The following is a 12,314-nucleotide window of genomic DNA, read 5'->3' as shown; positions in this document are numbered from 1 at the left end:
TCTGGTTTTGGGATCAAGGTAATGGTGGCCTCATAAAATGGGTTTGGAAGTTTTCCTTCCATTTCTATTTTTTGGAACAGTTCAGGAGAATAGGTTTTAATTCTTCTTCAAATGTCTGACAGAATTTCCCTGGGAAGCCATCTGGCCCTGGGCTTTTGTTTGTTGGGAGATTTTTGATGACTGCTTCAATTTCCTTATTGGTTATAGGTCTGTTCAGGTTTTCTATTTCTTCCTGGTTCAATTTTGGTAGTTGATACATCTCTAGGAATGCACCCATTTCTTCCAGGTTATCTAATTTGTTAGCATAGAGTTGCTCATAATATGTTCTTATAATTGTTTGTATTTCTTTGGTGTTGGTTGTGATCTCTCCTCTTTCATTCATGATTTTGTTGATTTGGGTCATTTCTCTTTTCTTTTTGATAAGTCTGGCCAGGGGTTTTTCAATCTTATTAATTCTTTCAAAGAATCAGCTCCTAGTTTCGTTGATCTGTTCTACTGTTCTTTTGTTTTCTATTTCATTGATTTCTGCTTTGATCTTTATTATTTCTCTTCTCCTGCTGGGTTTAGGCTTTATTTGCTGTTCTTTCTCCAGCTCCTTTAGTTATAGGGTTAGGTTGTGTATTTGAGACCTTTCTTCTTTCTTGAGAAAGGCCAGTATTGCTATATACTTTCCTCTCAGGACTGCCTTTGCTGTATGCCAAAATTTTGAACAGTTGTGTTTTCATTTTCATTGGTTTTCATGAATTTTCTTAATTCTTTAATTTACTAGTTGACCCATTCCTTCTTTAGTAGGATGCTCTTTAGCCTCCATGTATTTGCGTTCTTTCCGACTTTCCTCTTGTGACTGAGTTCTAGTTTCAAAGCATTGTGGTCAGAAAATATGCAGGGAATGAAACCAATCTTTTGGTACCAGTTGAGACCTGATTTGTGACCTAGGATGTGATCAATTCTGGAGAATGTTCCATGGGCACTAGAGAAGAATGTGTATCCCGTTGCTTTGGGATGGGATGTTCTGAATATGTCTGTGAAGTCCATTTGGTCCAGTGTGTCATTTAAAGTCTTTATTTCCTTGTTGATCTTTTGCTTAGATGATCTGTCCATTTCAGTCAGGGGGGTATTAAAGTCCCCCACTATTATTGTATTGTTGTCAAGGTGTTTCTTCACTTTTTATTAATTGCCTTATATAATTGCCTGCTCCCATGTTAGGGGCATAGATATTTACAATTGTTAGATCTTCTTCTTGGATGGACCCTTTAAGTAGGATATAGTGTCCTTCTTCATCTCTTATTACAGTCTTTGTTTTAAAATCTGACTTGTCTGATATAAGGATTGCCACCCAAGCTTTCTTTTGGTGTCCATTAGCATGGTAAATGGTTTTCCACCCCCCCACTTTCAATCTGTAGGTGTCTTTGGGTCTAAAATGAGTCTCTTGCAGACAGCATATGGATGGGTCTTGTTTTTTAATCCAATCTGATAGCCTGTGTCTTTTGATTGGGGCATTTAGCCCATTTACATTCAGGGTAACTACTGAAAGGTATGAGTTTAGCGCCATTGTATTGCCTGTAGGTGACTGTTACTGTATTTATTCTGTCTTCCTTTCTGATCTATACAGCTTTTAGGCTCTCTTTTTGCTTATAGGACCCCTTTCAATATTTCTTGTAGGGCTGGTTTCGTGTTTGCAAATTCCTTTAGTTTTTGTTTGTCCTGGAAGCTTTTTATCTCTCCTTCTGTTTTCAATGACAGCCTAGCTGGATATAGTATTCTTATCTGCATATTTTTCTCGTTTAGTGCTCTGAAGATCTCATCCCAGTCCTTTCTGGCATGCCAGGTCTCTGTGGATAGGTCTGTTGCCAATCTAATATTTCTACCATTGTAGGTTACATATCTCTTCTCCCGAGCTGCTATCAGGATTTTCTCTTTGTCTCTGAGACTCGTAAGTTTTACTATTAGATGTCCGGGTGTTGACCTATTTTTATTGATTTATTGAGAACCAAGGGTTCTCTGTGCCTCCTGGATTTTGATGCCTGTTTCCTTCCTCACATTAGGGAAGTTCTCTGCTATTATTTGCTCCAATATACCTTCTGCCCCTCTCTTTCTTCTTCTTTCGGAATCCCAATTATTCTAATGTTGTTTCATCTTATCGTATCGCTTATCTCTTGAATTCTGCCCTCGTGATCCTGTAGTTGTTGCTCTCTCTTTTTCTCAGCCTCTTTATTTTCCATCATTTGGTCTTCTATATCACTGATTCTCTCTTCTGCCTCATTTATCCTAGCAGTTAGTGCCCCCATTTTTGTTGCACCTCATTAATAGCCTTTTGGATTTCGACTTGGTTAGATTTTAGTTCTTTTATTTCTCCAGAAAGGGTTTCTCTAATAACTTCCACACTTTTTTCAAGCCCAGCTAGTATCTTTAAAGTCATGATTCTGAACTCTAGGTCCGACATCGTACTAATGTCCGTATTGAGTAGGTCCCTGGCTGACGGTACTACCTCTTGTTCTTTTTGCTGAGGTGATTTTTTTCGTCTTGTCATTTTGTCCAGAGGAGAATAGATGAATGAGAGAACAAAATGCTAACAGGTTAACAACGTCCCCAGCAAAGATACTCTATACAAATCAGAAAAGACTTGAAATCAGGGGAAAAGAAAGGGAAAGAAAGAAAAAAGAAAGAGAAAGAAAAAACAAAAAACAAAAAGAAAAAGATAAAAACAAAAACAGAACAATACAAAAAAAAACAATATGATCAAATATGATCAGGCTAGTGCATAGATCAATGCCACACACTAGATTTTGGGCATATTTTGGTCTCTTTGAAAAAAGTGCCTTCTAAAATTATAAAGGAAGAAAGACATATATGTACAAAATAATGGTTGATACAATGAAGGGATGGAAGATGACTGTAAAGATAAAAATTATAAAAGATTTTATAGAAGGAATTGATAAGATAAGTTGTTTGAAAGAGAAAGAAGATTTAAAAAGAAAGAAAAAAAAAGGAGGAATGTGATCAGGCAGGAGACTAGAACAAAGTCATACACTAGTAATTTAGGGTATATTTTGATCTGTTAGAAGAAACTGTATCTTAAAAGTTTAAAGAGAGAACAACTTATATATATGCCAAAAATAAGGGTAACTACTATGAAGGGATAAAATATGACTCTAAAAATGAAAAATAAAAATGTTTTTTTTAAAAAAGAGATTGATAAGATGTTGGTTGAAAAAGGGAAAAAGAAAAATTAAAAAAGAACAGTTAAAAAATTAACTTTGAAAAACTAATGAATCATAGTAAAAAAAGCCATGAATTCTATGTGCAGAATTCCCCTAGCGCTGGAGTTCTTCCATTCTCCTTGATCGGTAAACTTGGTCTTGGCTTGCTGGCTGTTCATGTTGATATTCTGGGGGAGGGGCCTGTTGCCATGGTTCCCAAATGTCTTTGCAGGAGTCGGATTGCCCCGCCCTTGTCCGTCTGGGATAAGCAAGCTGCTCGGGTTTGCTCTTAGGAGTTTTTTTTCCCTGCAAGCTCTCAGTACAGCTTTGGAGGACCAGGGTGAAAATGGTGGTCTCTCCATCTCCACCCGGAGGAGCTGAGAACTCGGGGCCCTGCTCCTCAGTGCGTCCCTAGAGAAAAGCAGTCACTCCCGTCTCCCTGGTCTCTGGCTGCACTCCGTGCTCACCCGGCCTGTGACTGAGCATTTCTATCTCTGGCACCCGACCCCGTTGGAGTCTCTCAACCCAGTAGATCCCTGTGGTGCATTCCCGCGCCGCTCTTCCCCGGGGAGGAAGGGGAGTCTCCCCAGCTCTGCCGCATTTTGGGTCCCTGCTGGGGGAGCCGAGCCCCGACTGGGCCGCGGATCACAGTTTATGGCCACCCCGAGCTGAGAGCCCGCGCCTTGGCTCCGTCTCTGTAGCCGGCTTCCTCGCTCCGATACCTGGGAGCTCTGCTGCACTCAGGCACCCCCGGTTTTTCTGTGACCACTAGGGTCCTGAGACCACACTGTCCCGCGAGGGTTCCACCCCCCACTTAGCCACTGGAGCGACGTCCCTCAGCGGAGCCGACTTCTAAAAGTTCCGATTTTGTGCTCCATGGCTCTATCACTTGCCAGAAGCGGTCGACGGAGGCCCCTCCCCCACCGTCTATCCTCCCGAATATCGCCTCGGATTCACTTCTCTGCACGTCCTACCTTCCAGTAAGTGGTTGCTTTTCTGTTCAGAGTTGTTGCTACTCTCTTCTTCGATCTCCTGTTGAGTCCATAGGTGTTCAGAATGGTTTGATCCCTATTCAGCTGAATTCCTGAGACCAGATGAAATCCAGGTCTCCTACTCCTCCGCCATCTTGCTCCGCCCCCCCATATTATTGGTTTTTAAAATATCATTATCCCCATTATCATTTTCAGCACTATAATCACCATTGCCATTAACTGTCATAATTATAGTCATTATTATCATGGTAACAATGGCATTGACTTAACCTTTACATTGTAGTAGGCATTCTTCTAAAGGTTTAACAAATATAATAATATAACAAATATAATATAATATAATATATAATATAATATAAAACATGTAACATAATTTTTTACAGATCAGTATTGATTAAGGACAGTCAGTTAATAAATTGAGTAGCTAGATTTTGAACTCAGAAATTTTGTTTCCAGATCCCATGCTCATAGAGCTATATATATATATATATATATGTATAAAATTATTTATCTTAAAACTAATTTATACATATGTATATATAAACCCTACATACTAAAAAGAGAATGCCATACTGGTAAAATGATGTCACATATATGGGAAACATAGTAATTTATTTAACATATAAAGCAATTTTATGAATCAATAAAAATTTACAGCTCAGAATGAAATGAATAAAGGGTCTGAAGGTAGAATTGAAAGAGAAATACAAATCATTAATAGGATAAAAATTTCAGTATCCTTCAAAAAAATAGAAGTCTTAAGAAAACATGTAGAAGTCTTTAGGGCTGCCTAGGTGGTGCAGTTGGTTAAGCATCAGACTCTTGGTTTTGGCTCAGGTCATGATCTCAGGGTCATGGGATTGAGGTCCTCATTGGGTTCTGTGTTCTGTGAGGAGTCTGCTCGAGATTCTCTCTCCCTGTGCCCCTCCAGCTCATGTGATCTCTCTCTCTAACTCTCTTTCTAAAATAAATAAATAAATCTTTAAAAAAATATAGAAAGCTTTTGCCCAAGTAGTGGCATCAGAGAAAATTGTTTATTTCCTGTATATATTTTCTCTCAACTTTTTAGTCAACTGAGAGAATAATAAAAATATTTTGTTTTACTGAAATATACACACATTCTGAGATATAAGCTGTTGCCTGGATGCTAAGAGTAGTGATTGCATAGTGTCTGTATAAAGTTTTATATTTAATCATAATGAGAATGGGGAGTTGTTAAAGGATAAGGGGCCGATCCATATTTTGAAAAGTCTAATTTCAAAGTGGTATGCTGGAAGGAAAGAAGGCTGATTTCAGGAGAGAGAAAATCTTATTATAATGTCTATAGTATTTGTTACTGAGGGCTGGAGGCGTTAAAATGACAGTGGAAACTTGGAAAGTGCAATGGGTGTAGGGGAGATTTCTGAAGAGGTTGGGCAAAGCTTAGTGATTGGTTCTAGTAGTTAGGACAAGGACTCAAATATGGTACTGGTAGTGTAATGAGGTGTAGTGAAATGTATGGCATCCAGTGAAATTACTCACACTGCTAAGCCAGTCTCTTGGTGAAGTGCCTCTCGTAAATCACCATGGCCAGCTTCTGTCATTGGAATAGCAAAGTCTAATTCGACAATATGACTATACTTGAAGACTAAGAATTCCATTAACCAACTGACATTACCGTTGTGCCAGGCTAATGACAATTTGTTAATCTGAAATTGTAAATAGAATTTCTGAGAGTATACATTTAATCTCTCTTTACATTATAATCTCTTAGTGCTGAGAAATCTGAATGAGAAGACATAGTGTAATTAAAACTTGCCAGATGAACACAGAATCTAAGCAAGGAGGATTAATTATATGATTTGAATGTTTATTAACATGAAGTTAAGATAGAGTGACAAACCACTTTCACAGTTTTTACACTCAGACCAGTAGATGTTTGTGGCAGAAAGAAAATGTCCTTTGGGAGTGGGGGGGAAAAAACTTCTAGAAAAGCAGTGCTAATAGGTCTCTGTAAGTAGTCTTATTCTCTACTTCCATCGTTATGGATCTTATTCTCTACTTCCATTGTTATGGATACCACTCACATCACTTTGGCTGATAGATGCAACTTTATATTTCATAATATTTTTTAAAAAAATTTAACAGTAAAGACCATCTGGCCTGTGGGTTACTTGGATATTTAATATGATTTTCCGTCTCTTGGCTGTGACTCACTATGAGTTAATTTAGTTTCCCTCTCAGGGGACAGGAATGGAAGCTGGCTTATTGACTTATTGTGAAGATTAAATGAGTTTATATATGTAAAATGCTTAAAAGAGTACCTGGCAAGTGGTAAGCACTATGTGTTTACTATTCTGCATTATTATTATAATTTTATTCTATTTTTCTTAAATCTCCAGGGAGGTATCAGTAGAGAACAATAGTGCCGACACAGATCCCAGGTTGTTCTTCTCCCTTGTTGACAAGGAGACCAATTCCACCATTCAGAGAAAGCACAGACATTACAGTGAGATTGATGTTTGGCTTCCAGCTGTGCTATCTACAAAATGTGAGTACCTGAAGAAAGTATTTAACTTCTCTGAATCTCATTTTGATTACCTGAAAATGTGACCTGACTACCTGTTCATGTTGTTTTGTGGATTGAATGCATATATAATAGCTACTTGCCCATTTCTGGATATAGTTGTAGTTACTTATATATTTTTTTTCACATCTGTAATGTTATTTATTAAATGTGAAAATAATTAAAAATAATTAAATGTGCTTACACATATGTAACAAGGTTATGATTTGTATGTTTCCAAGGTTCTTATGAATAGACTCATGATTAGGGGGGAATGATACCCATAATTGATGCTTTAAGCCATTACTCTTCTCTATCAGGACAGCATAATATGTTAGACATGTTAGTAATTGTTCCCTTAATCAAAATTCCATATGTAGAGAATTTTCCTATCTTCTCATCAAAAACAAGGAATGGATGCCTTAGCCCAAACAGATTTTGTCTTTTTGAGTTGGGACCCACAGAGACCTAGAAAGTTAATAGCAAGGCCTCTGTGTCATTGTAGGTCCTGGAGCTGTTGAAAACATGATGGGCCTTTGGAAATCAGAAAAAGGAACAGAAAAAAAAAAATGACATGCTTAATAAAAAAGAGTGAGAAATAAGCTTTGATGAATTTCAGTTAGACCTTTTTTTCCCCCTTGGTTTTGTGAAATACTACTACATCCTGGAAATAAATCATCCTTATCTGAGATCACCTTGAGTGAGCTTTTGATCTGTTTGTTTTGTTTATTTACAAAAAATTATTTCTGACTAAGGTAGCTTATTCTACATCATCGTATTTCAATAGTTGCACATATTTGGAAAGTCAGGGGTCTTGTAGGCAAAGGAAATGGTTTGAGATAAAACACTAAAGTATGAAACATTTACTACTTTGTTTAGTATTAAAGGGGAAACAGTGCAAAGCAGGAAGCCATGGAAGCTAAAGGGAGGTAAGGCACAGCTCATGGACTGTCTTACTTGCTATGCTAAATAATTTTTTTTTTTTGTCTTCTGTCCATGACAGGCAGGAATAGTGACATGGATACATTTGCATTTGGTATCACCATAGACAATAGTGATGAGACTGACAAATATAGATAAGGGAGGACAGGTTAGGTCAAGGTATGTAAGCTCAAGCAAGAATAGTTATTTACATATGCCAGAAAAAAATATGAATATCATTTTATTTGCTACTTATAAAAACCCTACGAGACAATTATGATTAGCTTCTGTTTTATACTTGATAAAAAACCCTCTGATAGTTGTGGGGGTAGACTAAATTTGTATAGCTAGTCTGTAACCAAGACTGACTTTGAATCCAAAATTCTCACAGTTTAAGACCTGCATTCTAGAGCTATAGAAGTTTTTAATAAAATGTTTTCCTGATTTCCAAAGCAGTGTCCCACCAGGCCCTTTTTGCAGCTGAAAAGGACACTGAGTGACTGGGGACTGTTTAATTTTTCAGCACTTTTGTAGAGCCTCTTTAGAGTTCCACTTTTATCTGATTTTTTACAAATTGGGTTTCCACTTAAAATTCCAGTTGGGAAGAAAAGATTTAGGGACAGGATGGATTCTACTGCTGTTAAAGGAATAAATGTATAAATATACCCCCAAATAAATAGAGTTTAAAAACAAAATCACACTTTTGAAATCTCACTAGACCGTGATCTTTAAGCTACTGCTTAAATGGAATGCCTTAAAGCAGACATTACTGAGAAGTGATCCTTAAGCTACTAGATACCTCAAAAGGGAGGTAGGTTGGCTTCCAGAGAGAGGGTAGCACCCAGTTTCTCTTCAGATTGAATTTGAACAATAATTAAAGCCCATTTTTAAAATATCAAGGTTCTAAATTAAAAGTATACCCGATGTGTCTGCTTTTGATTATTTTAAGTAAATTGGCTATTCCAGCTACTCGTTGGGTATGTATGATGACATAGTCTTCAACAGAAAAATTACTTGCTCTGGAAAACCAAGCAAAATTTTAACTCTAGGAGAAAAACCCCAGCAAGAAAGATAAAAGGAAAAACTGGCACACCCTATTTGCAATTATCTTGCATTGTATTCAGGGCAGCGCTGTCCAACAGAAATATTATGTGAGCCACATAGATAAATTTTAAATTCTCTAATAGTAACATTTAAAAGGCAAAAGGAAGAGGCCAAATTATTACAATATCTTATTTGAAACAATGTATTCAAAATATTATTCTAACGTATAATCAAATAGCAATTATGAATGATGTTTTACCTATGGCACGTACTAATCGAGACACTAAATTTATGATCCATATTTGACACCATGGAATTTATAATTGCAAATATAGATTCACATACCCAAGTCATCCCAGAGGTGCTTGAATGTTTTCAATAATTAAATTTAGTATCATATTTTACATTTAAATTCATTACAATCAATATTAAAAATTAAATTCCTCAGTCACACTTGCCACATTTCAAGTGCTCAGGAGCCACCTGTGGCCTGCAATTGTATTATAATGTTTGTAGCTATTTCTCGAGTGAAAATGATCAAGGAATGGGGAGTTCTAGCTAATTAAATATTTTGATACCAAAGGACATCTGTAGTTTTCATGCTTACTATTGAAAATATTTTACATTTTCTGAACTCATTTTCCTGCCTTGATCTAGCCAAAATATTAGGAGCTTCAAGGTCACAATTTTGTTCAAATATTTTTTATTAAGATTGGATCTGGAGATGCAGGAGGTATAGAAGATTGAAAAGAATAAAACTTGAAACCAGAAAATGATACAGATATTTTTATCTGTTTATTTACTCTTCTTAACTGGTTTCTTTATCTTTTCCCCCCTTCTCCAAAAACAAACAATGGCTAAATCACTCTGCCCAGTGGAGGTATATGATATTTTGGGGATTCTATTTTAAGAGACCTGGCATATGTAAAACAATACTTTGCTTTGAATCCATATAGTCCTCCAAGTTCTTTTTCTATTAAGACTATTGTTTAGAGCAATTTTAGGTTTATAGAAGAGCTGAGAGGCAAGTACAGAGATATCCCATATATACCCTGCAACCACACGTACATAGCCTCCCCAGTAATCAACATCTCCTACCAGAGTGGTACATTTACTATAATTGATGAACCCACATTGATACATCATAATCACCCGAAGTCCGTGGTTTGCATTATGGTTCACTATTGGTGGTGTACTTTCTAAGGGTTTAGACAGATATTGAATGGGGTGTATCCACTGTTATGCTATCAAACAGAGTATTTCACTGCCCTAAAATCCTTTGTGCACTGATTAATCATCCTTCCCCTTCCCCAGCTCCTGGCAACTGCTGATTTTATTTTTATTGTCTCCATAGTTTTGCCTTTTCTAGAACATCACAAATTTGGAATCATAGAGTATGTAGATTTTTAGATTGGTTTTGATCACTTAATAATGTGCATTTAAGGTTCTTCCATGTCTTTTAGTGGCTTGATAGCTCATTTCTTTTTAGCACTGAATGTGCTAAATGTATTTTACATTTACACTCTGTATAAATGCTCAAAAGCAATTGCTGTTGGCTGAAAGTTGAGTTTCAGTGTTCTTAGGTAGAAACAAAATCTAGGGAAACCACAGTGGATTCTGCCTCTATACCCACAAGAAGTGTTCTGTGGGAAACTGGATTTTTTATCCAGTTTCTTGAGTGAAAATGATCAAGGAATGGGGAGTTCTAGCTAATTAAATATTTTCATACCAAAGGACATCTGTAGTTTAGCACATGGATGTATTACACTTCATTTACATAGTCACCTTCTGCAGGACATCCTAGTTTCTTCTGAGTTTTGGCAATTATAAATAAAGCTACTAAAAATATCCATATGCACGTTTCTATGTGGACATAAATGAAGAAGAGTACTTGATTGATCATATTGTAAGAATATGTTTAGTTTTGTAAGAAAATGACAAACTGTCTTCCAAAGTGACTGTAACATTCTGCATTCCTACCAGCAATGGATAAGAGTTCCTGTTGCTCTACATACTTGCCAATATTTGGTGTTGTCTGTGTTCTGGATTTTAGCTATTCTTAAAGGTATGTAGTGGTATCTCATTGTTCTTTTAATTTGCATTTGCCTGACAACATTTGATGTGGAACATCTTTCATATGTTTATTTTTCATCTGTATATCTTCTTTGGAGTTGTGTCTACAAGGTCCTTGGCCAATTTTTTACTCAGGTTGTAGCCCTCTGATTTTTAATGTACTACTATCTAGCACTTTCCATGATGGGTATTATATGATAGACTAAAAAAGCTAAACAGAGGTTAAACATGAGGTTCAATTTGGTAGATGGGAATTATTATACTGTTCCATCTATTTCTGTGTATTCTTGAAATTCTCCATAGCTTGTATCTCTGGGCAAAAAGTTATTAACAAAGCAGATATTTGAACCCATTCTCTCTGATCTCTCCCTTTACACTACAGACTTCTTTGTACTGTGAACAAATATAAAAAAGTAAGGCACACATTCCTAGGTTATAAACTCCTTTCCAGAATTTTGGTTCTTAAGGTTGTTCCTTCAGTTATGTACGTTCTTGAACAGGATATATTTTCCTGTGTGTGCAATGGCATTTACCTTGTTTATAGGTAAAATAATATATGCAAAATCAATATTTAATAAGGATAGCTAACATTTAGACCTTTCTTACCATATGCCAAGCACTGGTTAAATGTTTATCTGGAATAACTTATGCAATATTTACAGAATCTACAAAGGAGATAACATTATCTTCACTGTGCAGATGAGGTACAGAGAGATTAAAAGCCTGTCCGACTTCACATAGCCAGCTAGCATTTCATGGATCCAGGGTTCAATAAGGACAATTAAATTGTAGGACTTTTACTTTATCTGAAACATTATGGAGCGCTGACTTACCACATGAGCCCAATGATAGCAAAGCCATTCTCTAAATTAGCTGAAGATCTAACTGGAGAGGAGCCTGGAACCTATTCAAAATGAACAATTCAAACACCAATGCAAATAAATAGATAATTCTGAAAACAATAATGAGTAAGGGTTGGTGATTATAAGCTAAAAAGATTGTAAGGGAAAGCTCTTTGTAAAGTTCAGATTGGAGCTGAGCCTTGAAGTATGAGTGACACTTGATTGTAGGAAGGGACAGAGATGAAATTCCAATTTCTATGCTTCACGTGGGTTGTGGGGTAGAACAGCTGACTGTACCAGAGGTGCAACTTGGGGAAATAGTCATTTTAAATCAACTGAAATCCAGTTTCCCACAGAACACTTCTTGTGGGTATAGAGGCAGAATCCACTGTGGTTTCCCTAGATTTTGTTTCTACCTAAGAACACTGAAACTCAACTTTCAGCCAACACCAATTGCTTTTGAGCATTTGTACAGTTCTTGTGCTCATGAACAACTGCTTTCTGATATCACAAGATGTTTGCTATTTCTTCCTTTCTCAAGACAGTCACACTCTCTCTGTCAAACATAAACATACTTTACTGTGGTTATTTCACCCCTCAAGTAACACACAACAATAACAAATTCTATCACAGATCAGTATAAGCAAATAGCTCCTGGTAAGCCTAGAAACACCTGGAATCTGTGGATGAAACACTC

General features: G+C 36.7%; 1 long non-coding RNA gene across 1 annotated transcript in view; it reads left to right on the top strand.

Annotated features, from left to right (window-relative positions):
• LOC141373508 (uncharacterized) overlaps positions 1 to 6,716 on the top strand; it is a 265,616-nt gene extending 258,900 nt beyond the window's left edge. The window contains exon 3 of the long non-coding RNA XR_012379573.1: positions 6,574 to 6,716. This is a non-coding gene — a long non-coding RNA (uncharacterized lncRNA). The remainder of the gene's footprint in view (positions 1 to 6,573) is intronic.
• The last annotated feature ends 5,598 nt before the right edge of the window (positions 6,717 to 12,314 follow it).

Source organism: Callorhinus ursinus, unplaced genomic scaffold (assembly GCF_003265705.2).
Source record: "Callorhinus ursinus isolate GAN/ISIS: 27379988/994484 unplaced genomic scaffold, GSC_fseal_2.0 scaffold10, whole genome shotgun sequence".
Lineage (NCBI taxonomy): Eukaryota > Metazoa > Chordata > Mammalia > Carnivora > Otariidae > Callorhinus > Callorhinus ursinus.
Note: the sequence above shows the minus strand (reverse complement) of the source record. Positions and strands in the feature narration are given on the sequence as shown.